The sequence below is a fragment of the Nelumbo lutea genome, chromosome 6 (genome assembly GCF_056320005.1).
Source record: "Nelumbo lutea isolate HS-2025 chromosome 6, American lotus-T2T, whole genome shotgun sequence".
NCBI lineage: Eukaryota > Viridiplantae > Streptophyta > Magnoliopsida > Proteales > Nelumbonaceae > Nelumbo > Nelumbo lutea.
Window position 1 is genome coordinate 3,826,283 of NC_142689.1, and position 14,278 is coordinate 3,840,560.

The window sequence follows — 14,278 nt, forward strand, 5'->3', positions numbered from 1 at the left end:
TTCACTGAGCTCAAATCTGATGCGATCATCGTCTCACAAATTCGAAACGGGACCGGATCTATAAGGAGAAGCATGTTAAATGAGCATTTGATAAGTATTTTGACAATTGTTAAAAGTAGGTTTTAATCTCTTTTTTTAAGAGTAGGGTGAGAGTATTTTAAGGAATAGGTGTAAAAAAAATTATTTTCAAGTACTTATTAGATATGCTTATAATATTGTGCCTACTAGATCCAAACCGATTCGAAACATCTTTTGTTTCGAATTTTTAATACTGTGTGATCTGCTCTTTGGTTTGATCAATAGTATGTTCATGTATTATACGGATTTCCCATGGGTGGGTGTAAAAGAGCTCAAATCTGCTGCAATATGGGCAGATTCTATCGGAGAGGTAATTTTAGGCTCAGTTAGGAAGGAGCATAAATATAAATTTGTAGAGTGTAAAATCTTGTATTTTGTATTATTTTGTATGCATTTATACAATATATATTTGTATTTGTACTTCTTTCAAACTAAACATTAGTTTAAAGAGCCTGACAACCCCAATTTCGCCCAAGTGGGTTTTGAATCGGAGAATTCATCGTCCCGTTTGGATGTGGTTAATTTGGAGAATATTTCATACCAAATCAGTAAAAATTGTAAAATACTATTTATAGAATTTTTCAAATCAAACCATGCCTTATCAAACCAAACAGTTTTATTATAATTTGGTGTGGTTCTTAATATAGTTTGGGCCATTATATTGGACTTGATTCAACTAGAAAGCCTAAACAACATATATGCATGAGACCTTGAGAGGGGTGAGCATTATTTGGTTAAAACCCAAAAGTTAAACCAAAATTTTCAAATTTGTTTTTTTTTATTAATTTGATTCATTTTTTTGCAAATTTTGATTTCGGTTTCAGTTTTTAAAATTAGAAATTTAATTAATCAAGAAAAACTGAATTAACTAAATTTTGTTATATAACATGTAATATATAATATACTGTAATGAAATTCATTTTTATAATATATATTATATATACATATATCAATTTTAATTGAAAATTTTGATTTGGATTATTTTGATTTTTCTGTTTGGTTTTTTAACCAAATAAACCATAGGCCCGCCCTTACTTAACGTCAATTCAATTAATCATCCATATGATTTAGATTCGACTTCAACTACTCAAGAGTTTAAAAAAGGAAGAGTTAAAGAGTTGGAGAGAATGAGTTTTTGAAACCAAATCAAACCATTGACAAGATCAATTCATTGTATGGTTTATGATTTTGTTTGATTTCTAAAATTCAAAAAATTAAACCAAACACCAAAAGTAAGCTAATAATTTCACTTTGATTTGATTATGAACCCATTATTCATGCAACACAGGGTGAACCGAAAAAAGTCTGCCTCTTTATCATGGTTTTAGAACTCTTCAAACGACCCAAAACATCAAAACCTAGAAAGCCTATTGCTATAATGAGCTCCATTCCTCTTTGAATTTGACCAAGTTCACTTTTGATGTGACCAAATTTTGGGCCCAGAATGAAGATGCTCACTGTGAGGTGTAGAGCCCATTCACATTAGTGATCGGGAGATCAAGGGAGCCTGGAAAACCAAAGCGAACTCCTTGGTGATCAAGGTGGGGTGGGGATGGGCGGAAAATATTCCATGTAGTAATATGGTTGGACCCACATGTTCTACTCGTCAACCAATGCAATTCAAACTGGTAGTTGAATTTGGCAAGGATGCAAATGATTAAGTAAAAGGGAAAATTTCCCATAAGTGCCTAGTGATAATCTAGTATCCGAAGTTTAAAATGTCACAATCTAATAACCGGATTTTCACTTTGCGACCTGGCGTACCGTCAATTAGAATGCAAAAAGATATTACTATCCACCTTACCTGTGATTTTGATCAATGTACGAATTATTTTTTGAAATGGCGAAAATGACCTCAATTATAATATCCTTTCTCTGCAATTTGTAAGTAGGAATCACTGTTCACCCACTATGTGACCTGAAGTTCTGAAGAAACCAGTTCCTTCTGTCAGTGATGTCAAATGGAAACAACGCCTGAAAACTTGAAATCGACGAATCACACACCAGACAGCGTCGAAAGAATATCTTCTCCGTGTATTTTGAAAAAAACACCGCTGGAATAAATCGCATCTGCTGCTGATACCCCCTGTTTTTAACTCAACCGCTGCCAGAGAAGACCTCTTGTTGCGCTGGAGGAGACAACCAGGGTATGGTTTTTTTTGTTATTTTTTTCAGAATAAGATAAGATGACATGAACAGAAGCCACATCACAATCTTACTTACCTTTCCTATCTCTCTCCTCCGCCTCCACGACCATGACCATTCCATTTCCAGAGAAAAACCACAGCCCCCTTCTCCACCTCCTGTAAGTAGCCAACACTCACTCCATCGAGTTCGTTCCTATGTACCTGAACTGGGGAACCAAGAGAAGATGCACAACAAAAAGGTATGTGGGGTGTTGCCAAAACACTCCGGATCTGTAACCAACAAATTGTTCTTATGTCTCTACTCAAAGAACACTATCCTTGTGCCCATGAATGATAACAGATATTCTCAATTTTAATTTGGATTAGTTGAACGGTTTGGCTGTTCAGCGGGCTGTGGAATTAATGATGAGATTTCTCACCAGTAATAAAATACATGACCCTGGAACCTTATCATTGATTCCGCAGCCTGTTGAACAGTCAAAATATTCAATTAAACCTTGTTCTTTCAATATACAGTTGCAATGTTCTGTGGGTATGGATGTGGGAACAACTCATGGGCGATAAATCCAAGTCCTCCCCAAAACGCCTTGAAGTGTAGGCCAGACGTGTTGATGCGTCTGAGGCGTACATATCATATATCTATTGCATGAGACTTGTTAGAGACAAATGCCTCGGGTGCCTCATACACGCCTCACAAAAAGACAAAATGAAAGAGAAAAAAAGAAAAGAAAAGAAAAGAAAAGAATGGGCACAAACCTGAAATTAATGAGCCTGACATCAATGATTAGCTTAGGAGTAATGGGCCTTAAGAAAAACTGGCTTTTCTTAATTAATTTCTCGAGCCGGAGGTAGTTTAGAAGTTCATCCTGTTTACATAACTAAAAACTAGAATTCCAATTTGCCGTATTTCTAGATGATAATATAGAGAAATTGCTTTGGATGTATGGGCACAAAATGTGAAACAACGTTAAATCTTGTCTATTCATAGTGTTTATTACTTTGCCTGTTTTCTTGTTTCGCACCATCAATCAGGAAGTAGATCTGTAGAAAGGTAGTGTTTCATATGATGCAGTAGTTTAGCCAATTAAGGAGACAGTGGTGTTGTATTGCATTGTCTTGCATTTTGGGTCGATCAAAGCAAATTTGTGCGAAAGAGTTTTTTTTTTTATTTACTTGAAATGTTTTGGAAATGATTTTTTTATTGCCTTCATGGGGCTACACAAGGAGGATAACCCATCCCCCAATTGAACCATCATCAATTGGTTTAAAATGTTTTGAGCTGATCAATAAAAACTGCTATTTCTATTTAAAAAATAGAGGTGTTCATGGTTCGGTTAATCGAACCTTGGCCTTTTTTTTTTTGTAAATCAAACTGGTGGTACCAGTTTTTTTCATTTTGCCAAACCAAAACCAAACCGGTACCACCGGTTTCGATTTTTGACCGGTTCAATTCTTTGGTTTTTCGGTTTTTTATATTTATAATATATATTATATAAATATATTGAATATTATATTATAAATAATATATAATATATAATATATTTATAAATAGATCATTATAAATATAATATAAGTATATATTTATATATATAATGAATATATATTTATATATAATACATAGAAAATATGTGACATATATTAAAAATATTATAAAATAAACATATAAATTTTATATATCGGTCAGTTCAGTTAATAGACAATTTTTTTGTAAGTTAACCGAAAACCGAACTAGTCCTTCGGTTTTTCAAAAATTCCGAACCGATCGGTTTGGTTTTTCGGTTTTTCAGTTTTTCATGGACACCCCTACTAAAACATCACATTTGATGTTTCTCGTACATATGTATTTTCTAGTTGAAATGGCATTGATATATGATGTGAAAAATCTTTCTATCCAATACCAATGTTTTAAAAAATGATCTGGAATCAAAACTGTTTTAGCCACTGGTTTCTAGGTTGACGGTTTGAACAGATGGCCCACTCTGACAAAAATTTTAAAATAAAAAAAAAATAATTAAAATAAAAATGGCCAAAACTACTGAACAGATTGACAATTCGACTGTACAAGAGTCATGGATCAATTCAATGATTTTTGACAAAAACTAGATTTAGAATAAAACAAAACCGATTTCATTCCTGAACGGTCCCCAAGCGGTACAACCATCCGAATCAACAGCAATTCAAAAACCATACTGTAATGGCAACACAATACCACTGTACCAAGCACCCCCTATGGGTTAAATGACATTTTGCTACCTAGAACAGTGGAATCTATGAGTATCCATGTGGGACTCATCACTCATGGGCGTGGCTATCGCATGGTGTTTATCAATTTGGAGGTCGAATCTAATGCTATGGTGGTGATGTCACGAAATGTAGTATGTGGACAAAGAGATTCTCTACCTTATTCCCAAATTCCTTTGACATCTTGGCCCTACTGGGACACATTTCCTATGCTAGCTCAGAGGTCCGCCAACAAGGCAGCCCACCTCATGGCCGACAGCAGGAGGGACTCCACTTGGAGGTTTCATCTTGGCAGCTTCGCTAGTCCAAATGATACTAAGTTATTAACTATGGAGAGGTGACCAATGGGGCCACTTACCCAGACCCCCCCATACTAGTAAAACCTATCCTACAATTTGTGTTCATTAGAACACCCTTACGGTTTGCAAGTTGCAACCACTTTACTTATCAACCCTTCATCAAGAACCGTTTATAAGTCTATCTGGAAAAAGGTCATTTAGTAGAAAATGTAAAAGGGCATAGGTCCATGGTTACATATTTCAAAACATATCCCTTGCAGTTAGACCCGTTCATGGGTAGGGTAATCTAACAGATTAGTCCGGTCTGGCCTGATTTTTTGGGTTGGACAAAATTTTAGGCTCGCAGGTTTGGGCTCGGGATTTAAATACCAGGCTCAATTATTTTTTTGGGTCGGGTTCAAGCTTTCTCAAATATGCCCGGCCCAATACTATTACATATAATAAAAATATACATTATTTATATTTAATAAATATAATATGTATTTATTTATAAAATTATTATCAAATATTAACTTATTATTCATGAAATATGAGTTAATGTATTAATTTATTAAATTACTACCAAATTAATATAATATTAGTTTATTAAATTACACAAAATAGAGCATTTTATGTGCAGATCGGGATTCAGGCTTAGGCTTTGGGCCTTATATAAGGGATGGGTTCGGGCTCAGGCCTAGACATTTTCTGTTGATAAAGAGGCAAATCCTGGCCTGAACCCAACCTGGCCCGGCCCATGAACAGGTCTACTTGCAATTCTCATAACAACCTTTTATAAAACAAAGGAAAAATCTATGATGCGAGAAAGATGTGGTATAGAAAGAGTTTTGACCAATCAAAACCCATTCATAAATTTTGATAAATAACACCTTATTAGATACAAAGTTTATGACTCCAATTTATTGGTCAGTTATTTTTAGGATATCATATCTTTTCCATATCATAGTTGAACCCACAAACAAAACCTCCTCCATATTACAACTTGGTCTATAGAAGATGTTTTTGGAATAAAAAAAAAATTAATAAATTTTAAAAGGTCACATGCATGAACATTCCAAACAGAAATATAAATGGTTTCTAACCTAAAGTCAATTAAGCAGTTCAATGTTTTAAAAACTAACAGGAAACCAAAACCACTTTGACCACCGATTTCTGGGTCAAGGGTTTAACCGTCTCGTCCAAACAGATTCCCCATTGCAATTTAAAAATAAAAAATAAATAAAACAAAAAATAACAAAAAACTATTGTCCGAATCAAATGAATTAACAGTTTTACTATTCAGTTAACAAATCATTGACCAAGTCAACAATTTTTGACAAAAATTTGATCCGATGTAAAACAGAATCAATTTCCTGAACGGTTTATGGGTGTCCAAGCAAATAAGTCTTTTTAATTCTAGCTAGCCCTCCATGAAGAACTTACATGGTGATATTATGGTATCAGCGTGGACGAACCCAAATAAAAGAAATTATTTCATTTTACGTGGCTCCAAAATGTCTCCAATCCTTATTCAATATGATACAATCGCTCTAGTTCTGATCTGACCCTACTAAACCAGGTCCACAAAATAAACTTCTTACATTGGTGAAAATATGTAACACTCCCAACATCTGCCCAATGTCCCCTTAATTTGTGTCACCATTCAATCAATTATTCTTCTTAAGATCCCTATGTGTTTGTGTTGGCCTCAAGTAAAGATTCCGTTAGCATTTTTAGTTCATTCATGGTCCTGCATTTTTATTTGCATTGTGTTCCATTGATAAAAATCAGGGGCATTCTCATAGGTGGGAGACCCATCTAAGGCTGTCAATGGATTGAATTTCGATTCAATCCAATCCGAATATGATACAATGGATTTCGACAACCATTAAGTTTATGTAGATTGGATAAGGTTTATATAAAGTATTATTGGATTGAAATAGATAACCTCCATATAATATATTAAATACAACAATAAAGAAAAGTTTTGCAACTATTAAAATAAAATAACATACAATTCTAAACATATAAAACTTGCTTCATAATTGGTTTTTTATCCGTTAGCTTCATGGAATACAACAGGGGTAACCCATCCCCCTATCCCTAGCCCTCCAACCCTGATGGCAACAGAATTTTATTCCAAGAATCTCCACTAAGCGAATTGGCATCATTTTCAATTACTTTATTTTAGTATTTAATAGAATAGATAGACATGAGGGATGCACAGGCTGGTATAATAAATTTTCCTAATGTTACATTTAGATTCCATTTAGAAGGAGCGCAATTTTTTAAAATGGTTGAAAGCAATTGAGGTTTTAAAAAGCTAAAGGTGGAGTCAAGGCGGTTGGGTGCCGAAGACGTTAGGCGGTAAGTATAAAGTATAAACATAATTTTTTATATGTTTATGTATGTATGTATACAAGTATACAATTAATTTCATATTATAAACAACTTAAATATCTTCTTTTTATTATATATATAAAGAAAATATAATTCTGTTTATATTTTTGAATACGGGACTTGTGCTTTTTAAATTTTATTTTATTTTATGCTTATAATTCCATTTATCTAAATTAGTTATTATATACATACCTACCAAAATTATTTATAGTATCGTATGCATTAAGAATATATTTATATTCTTTTTTGTCTTAAAATTAGTCATGTATTTTATGGCAATAATCTAAATAAAATTATCCATTTATTTAATTTGCAAATTTTCATAGTTAAGTTATATATTTATTTTTTATTTAATTATGTGAACTTCTAATGTGATTTTTTTTTTATTTTTTGCATTTATAACATGTTCTTTTCCTAAATAAAAATAGTTTTATTTGATTTATATATATATATATATATATATAATATTTTTCAATATAATAAAATTTATAAATGATGAAAAATTAAAACTAGTAAAAAGGAGGGGTTTTGTCAGAACCAAGACAGGCGAGCAAAGCAAGCGATCCAAACAAAGTTTGTTTGTAAAAGGGTATTTTTGTTCATTGTATTTAGATTTGGGGAAAAGAAACACCATCATAACATGTACATTTAGGCCCGTTCGCTTTTCAGTAAGTTACTTATCCAAGTAAATGCATTTAACTGGGTATATGGGTAAGTGCATTTACCCATGTTCTTTTATTTCTTAAGCAAATATAATAATAACCATTTTAGCCATAAAAATTTCATTATCAAAATGGCATTTTTGTCTCATTAAAGTTTAGGCAAATTTTCCCTAAATGGGAAAGTTAATTCATCCACCTAAGAGATGGTTATATCAAGGAAAATAAACTTTCCCTAGTCCCCACATAAATCTGAAAAAAAAGAACATAGGTTTCTTGGTTGTCCCATTGATGAAAAATCAAAATAATTTTATTTGATTTATATTAATATTATACTTTTCAATATAATAAAATTTATAAATGATGAAAAATTAAAACTAGTAAAAAGGAGGGGTTTTGTCAGAACCAAGACAGGCGAGCAAAGTAAGCGATCCAAACAAAGTTTGTTTGTAAAAGGGTATTTTTGTTCATTGTATTTAGATTTGGGGAAAAGAAACACCATCATAACATGTACATTTAGGCTCGTTCGCTTTTCAGTAAATTATTTATCCAAGTAAATGGATTTAACTGGGTATATGGGTAAGTGCATTTACCCATGTTCTTTTATTTCTTAAGTAAATATAATAATAACCATTTTAGCCATAAAAATTTCATTATCAAAATGGCATATTTGTCTCATTAAAGTTTAGGCAAATTTTCCCTAAATGGGAAAGTTAATTCATCCACCTAAGAGATGGTTATATCAAGGAAAATAAACTTTCCCTAGTCCCCACATAAATCTGAAAAAAAGAACATAGGATTCTTGGTTGTCCCATTGACCAATTTTCCCTCCCTCAAAATCCCAAAAATGAACACCCCCTTAGAGAAAAATAAACAATATTGTGTTAAAATTTTCTTAAATTTCGAGAATAGTTTTAACTAATTCGAAAAAAATCCCAAAATTCTAATTGGAATTTATTTTAGAATATAGTATAAAAAGATTACATGGCATGTTGATGTCATTGTCTTGGCAAATTGTTCTCTCCATTTCAGGAGACCGGATTTGCTTCTCAACAGAATCTCCTCACACCAACCTCATATCACTTTAAGGGTGTATTGGAAATATCACCGGTACATGTAATTTGTCGTGGATGCACGGCTGTGATGTAGTGTGAGGATGTTGTGAGGATGTTGTGAGGAGAAAATTCGGATTGGATTTTTATGCAATCCGAAATATTGACAACCCTAGTTCGGAAGTCTGCATCACTTGAGACGGTGATAACTGGGCTAAACTAATTAAAGCGACACGCCTACCCCGACATTTATTTTAATGAATTGGCAAACAAATTGATGAATCTGTTTTGCAGAGTTCATTTGGAGTCTTGAATCATAAACTACTTCTCAAACGTAGTGAGAGAGAGAGATCTGAATATTGCACATTAATCTGATCAAATACAGATGATCTTCAGGCATATCTTGAAGGTGAAAATATATGACAAATTAAACTTTCACATGGATCATGGAACTGAAATGCACCACTTCTTCCAGTTCCAACCAACTTCTGTTTCGTTCTGTAAACGCAAGCTGAGTTGTGGGTCTGGAGAAGAAGAATCTACTTCATCTCTAGATAGCTATAGCGCTTCAAAAGTATTAATTCCTTGGAGGATTCCGCCCCGTGTGCAACTATACTGCAAAATTTCACACGAGAGATACAGAGTTTTGCTCAATGATGTTAGAATCAGTTTCTGTGAATGATATTGATGTACAAATAATTAACCTTTTGAGACCGAGGGCTGAGGCCATCATAAACATAGAGGACCCAAGAAGATATATATAAAAAGTTATTAGGAAAAAGGCGAATGGCATAACACATGCACAGTTCAACCAATCATTTGTCAGGATTTCCCAGTCAAGCTGAACACCTTTTGGATAGCAAATATAAACTAACTCCAAGTTGAACAAGGCATAAACAAAGGACGATGTATAGGTGTCGGTGATAGGTGGTTGCCCCCAATATATTTATCTCTAGTTGTTAATTAACAAATAAAGAGTTTTCAGTTTTGCATTAGACTCTAGATCCCTAGCTATTAGGCGGAGAGGATAGTGCTTGGGGGCCCGATCAGATTCCAACAAGTGTCAAAAGTTTTCGGATACCATGGAATTTGACCTTTTTTGGGGCTAAACCTTTGACGGATGTAAGACGTTTAGATTCTTTTGACGTTAGACTGTGCAGATGTGAATGGAGACAGGAAACCGAAACTATTACAACAATACAACTGCGGCTTCCTCCTCCACTTTGATTCAGCTTCATATCAGTCTTCCTGCTGAGTCCTGGCTACAAATCTAGATTGTTTGGAACAGATGCCATTAGAAAACAGTGCTGCATTGGTATGCCATTTTTTTTTTTGAAACGGCATTTTTTGGGACCACTGTTGCCATTTAGGCGGCGTTTTTTATTTTTCAACAACATATATATCAGCAAACTGTTATTAGCGACAGTATAAAAATGAGAAAACAGTACTCACCCAATTTCTAAGACATGGTCTTTAAAAAAATATCTTTCAGAAAAACATCCAACCAAACAGGTATCATTTTTCTCAGCACGGAATCTCCTATATGGCATAACTTCCAAACATACCATACATCATACACGGTTGATTGAACTGTTGCTATTTCAAGGCTGATGAAGCAGCAACTAAATACACACAGAGAGATAAAAAAAAATAATAATAATATAGAAACAGCAGTAAGCAAGAGAGAGAGAGAGCCGAGTCGGAGGAGGGTGGGTGGTGACAGATAGAGAGCGAGCACGCAGAGCTTCGAGCATGAGCCTCCATGCAAGAAAAACCATGTGTGCTCACTCTCTTCTGTCACCTCCCTTGAGACCCAGATCGATGGAAAAGAGATAAACATCACCTGATCACACCACCAAAATTAACAGACCTTGTCTCGTTATTGTTATCTTCTCCATGGCTCAAAACCGTTAGAGAGAGACACTGGATTTGATGCTGAAGAAGGGAAGGTACATCGGGCTTTATATAGCAAAGGGCTGAGTGGTGGCATTACGTATGGAATAAATGTGGGCTTAGCTCCCATTGGTTTTCTTTTGTAAAATAATTTAATGGTAATTAATAGTCAAAAGAATGAATAGAAAGTCCATCCTTTTAAGCTCTCTCTCTTTCTCTCTCTCAACCGCAACCAGTCTCATTTATTCAAATTCCTCATACCAATGCGTCTTGTAATTCTAAATCACTAATTCTCCAATCCCCCCACTAACCAGTAACCCCCCCCCCCCCCCCCTTAAAAGTTCAAATCTTCTCTGTTCCAGTTCTCTGGCCTCCCTAAATTAATGGCTTCTTGCAAGTTGCAACAGAACAAGTTTCCAGATAATGGATCAGTTCAGTTGGCTTTAGTCTTTACTCTTTAGAGAGAGAGAGAGAGATTCATTCCTGTGTAGGATTAATTGCTATTCCATTTTTGCCATTTTTATCCATTTATTGACATATATGCTTGTTTATTGAGAAAAAGAAAAAAGAGAAAAGAATGCAAGCCCATCTAGATTCCGAATTTCACTCAAATAATTGTCTCAAAAGCAAAGAAGGAATACTAGTTTGGAGATGCTGGTCCACGATTATTAGAAAACTCAAAAGATAGAAGAATAAGGGGGAGAAAAACCTTTTATGGGGCATGAAACCAATTGGCCAACCAGAGCTTGACAAAGACTTGGTAACTTTTGCCCCCATCGAAGATTTACTAGAGTGCAAAAGCAGATCAAAGTATATATGCTTCGTATATTAAATTATAACTACAAAATTATACCCAGAACCATTACAATTCTTCATTCCAGTCGCAACAAAAGCTTGGTAGGCGCGCGGCCATGCCACCAATACTTTTTCAATCCCTTTCAGATTTTAATTTGTCAGTACTATTAATTACTAGTAGCAGCAGATGTGATACTTCTTTAATCCTATTAAAATAGAAACAAAAGCCAACCGAATGATCAAAGCATTTCCAAGCATTCTTGATCCACCTTAAGTCTTCATCCTATTCCTCCCCACGTGCTTCACTGTTTGGTTGATCCTATTCCAATTTCCAAACCATTGGGCATCAGCCCAGTGAATTGTGACCCTAAATCCCATCGGAGTTACTGGGTCTGAAGGTTAGAAGCCCATATTTGAGCACCCAATCATACAAAAGGAGTGTATGATATGATGATGCGTGGTGATGATGAGGGTGGACGGTGGACCACCTGATGTTTAGGCTGTGGAATTCATGATTACACCTCTTTAACATCCATCCATCTATTCACCTTGCACTAATGATGATAATTGATGGGCTTCATGCGGGGAAGACATCTTTCCGCTTTTAGAAGTGGGCTTTTGTTTAAAGTAAAAATAAGTTTCCGTTCAGGGAGAAGGGCAATAAGTAAGGACTAAGGAGGGTGCATTCACACATGTTTGATTCCTTCAGCTTTAATATATCCTATTAGCCGTCAAAACACTTTTAACAGGATTTGCATCATCATTCATCAATGGTGATAAGCATCTTGTGCCCTGGACCATCTCACCATCATCCTCTAGCTAATTGGTGAATGGTGAATGAATGTTCTCAGTCATTTCCTTTGTTCTAGCTACTACCACATTCCCCTAAAGTTAAGGGGGGCATTCTTTTTTTCGGATTTTGAGAGGGGGGAAGTTGGTTAATGGGATTTTGGCTTCCATTGAGCAAAAATCACATGTTCTTTTTTCAGATTTATGTGGGGACCAGGGAAAGTTTATTTTCTTGGGTATACCCATCTCCTAGGTGGGTAAATAACTTTCCCACCTAGGGAGAAAGTTACCAACACTTGAATGGGACAAAAATGCCATTTTTAATAATATATTTTTATGGCTAAAATGGCCATTACCTTATTAAGCATGGGTAAATGCACTTACCCGGGTAAGTGTTTCCCTAGAAAAATTTATCTAGATAACCGCATTTACCAGGGTAAGTAACTTACTGAAAAGTGAATGGGGCCTAAAAGCCTAAAATCGGATTTTACATGTGGCCCTTTTCCTTACGAGATCTGCAAATGGCATTCAGAGAGTCCACACAGTGGCTCTATAAACACACAATTTTAGTATGAAACCCCACATTACAAGGATATTAAGGGGGAAAAAACTCTGCCTGCTCAGTACAAGGATATTAAGGGGGAAAAAAACTCTGCCGGCTAGTGGTTTTGAGGCCAGACACTCCGTTAACAGTTTATTGAAGAACTCATAAAAAAAAAAAAAAAAAAGAACTTCCCCACAATGAGAGTGTTTTGAGGTTCTTTAACTGTAAAAAGGTGGAAATAACCAAGAATATTTGCAGTGTAATGATGCTTCAAGCATCCACCATTCGGATGGGATCTTTTTGCACATGTTCTACACTACTACTCTTTCGCTTCATGTTGCGACTTGCAAGGAAATGGCTGCAATTTATACAAAAAAGAATTCTTCTTGTTTTATTATGATAGTAATAATATATCCAAAATTTTCAATAATTTTTATGTGTTTTTAATGTTTTATTTTATATATTTTTATTGTTTTTTATTATTAATTGATGCAAATTGCAAAATCCAAATCTAATTACATAAACACACCATCCAAATACATAATAATTGGATCCAGTTGTGTTGGTTAGACTCTTTTCTTTTGCAGTATTTTAAATTTTTGGTGTATCTCTTTTCTTTTGTTCATTTATCAAAACATGTAAGATTTAAATAGAGGGAATTAAATGAGGTGAAAAGTAATAGTTCAATTTACAATTTAAACCTTATAGTTAAATAAGGACTAAACTCAAAAAATGAGTATTTTAGTCAAAAGAAAGTTCCATAATTGTATTCATATTTTTAAAAGTAGTATAAATATGGAAATATATATATATATGTATTCAATTTTTTCTATTTTTTGTCTTTTTGTGTGTAAAAATAATTTTGACACTTACTTTTTGTTTAATATGATAAACATATGATATTATACATGTGTCTAAATGCTTTCTTGCAAAATTTATGTATTTTTCATTTTTGTATTTTATACTTTAATAATTTTTATTATTTATTCATGACATTAAAGGTTATTACATTTAACCCGAAAATTGAACTATTTATTATTAATTTTTATATTTCGCTTTTGGTCAGTTATAAATTAGATATTTATTTTTCATTATCAATAAAAATCATTCTTGTTTATTATAGTTATTTTTTAATTTGATTAATAAAAATATCATAAATGTTTTATTTTTTCTACATTTTTTGTAATTCTCTATATTTATTTTCATTTAAAAAATTTTATTGCCTAACTATGACTTCATAGGTTGATCAATTTGATTTGAATGATTGAATTTTTTAGTCACCACGTGAATAAAAGCTAGTTTTATTTTTGAGTCATTTTTAAAATATATGGGTTTATTTAATTAAAATTTTTGACATAGATCTAATTAGAAATATTTGTTAGTGAAAAATAACTTAAAAATA

The 14,278-nt window shown here is 33.6% G+C and overlaps 1 long non-coding RNA gene and 1 other non-coding gene across 2 annotated transcripts; one reads left to right on the top strand and one right to left on the bottom strand.

Annotated features, from left to right (window-relative positions):
- Positions 1 to 1,888: 1,888 nt before the first annotated feature.
- On the bottom strand, positions 1,889 to 2,645 carry LOC148846896 (uncharacterized). The gene is made up of 2 exons (XR_016100607.1): positions 2,302 to 2,645; positions 1,889 to 2,207 (listed from the first exon to the last, which is right to left on the bottom strand). It is a non-coding gene; the product is annotated as an uncharacterized LOC148846896 (long non-coding RNA).
- A 6,858-nt stretch (positions 2,646 to 9,503) lies between these two features.
- LOC148846897 (small nucleolar RNA SNORD36) lies at positions 9,504 to 9,577 on the top strand. The gene has a single exon (XR_016101503.1). It is a non-coding gene; the product is annotated as a small nucleolar RNA SNORD36 (small nucleolar RNA).
- Positions 9,578 to 14,278: the final 4,701 nt, after the last annotated feature.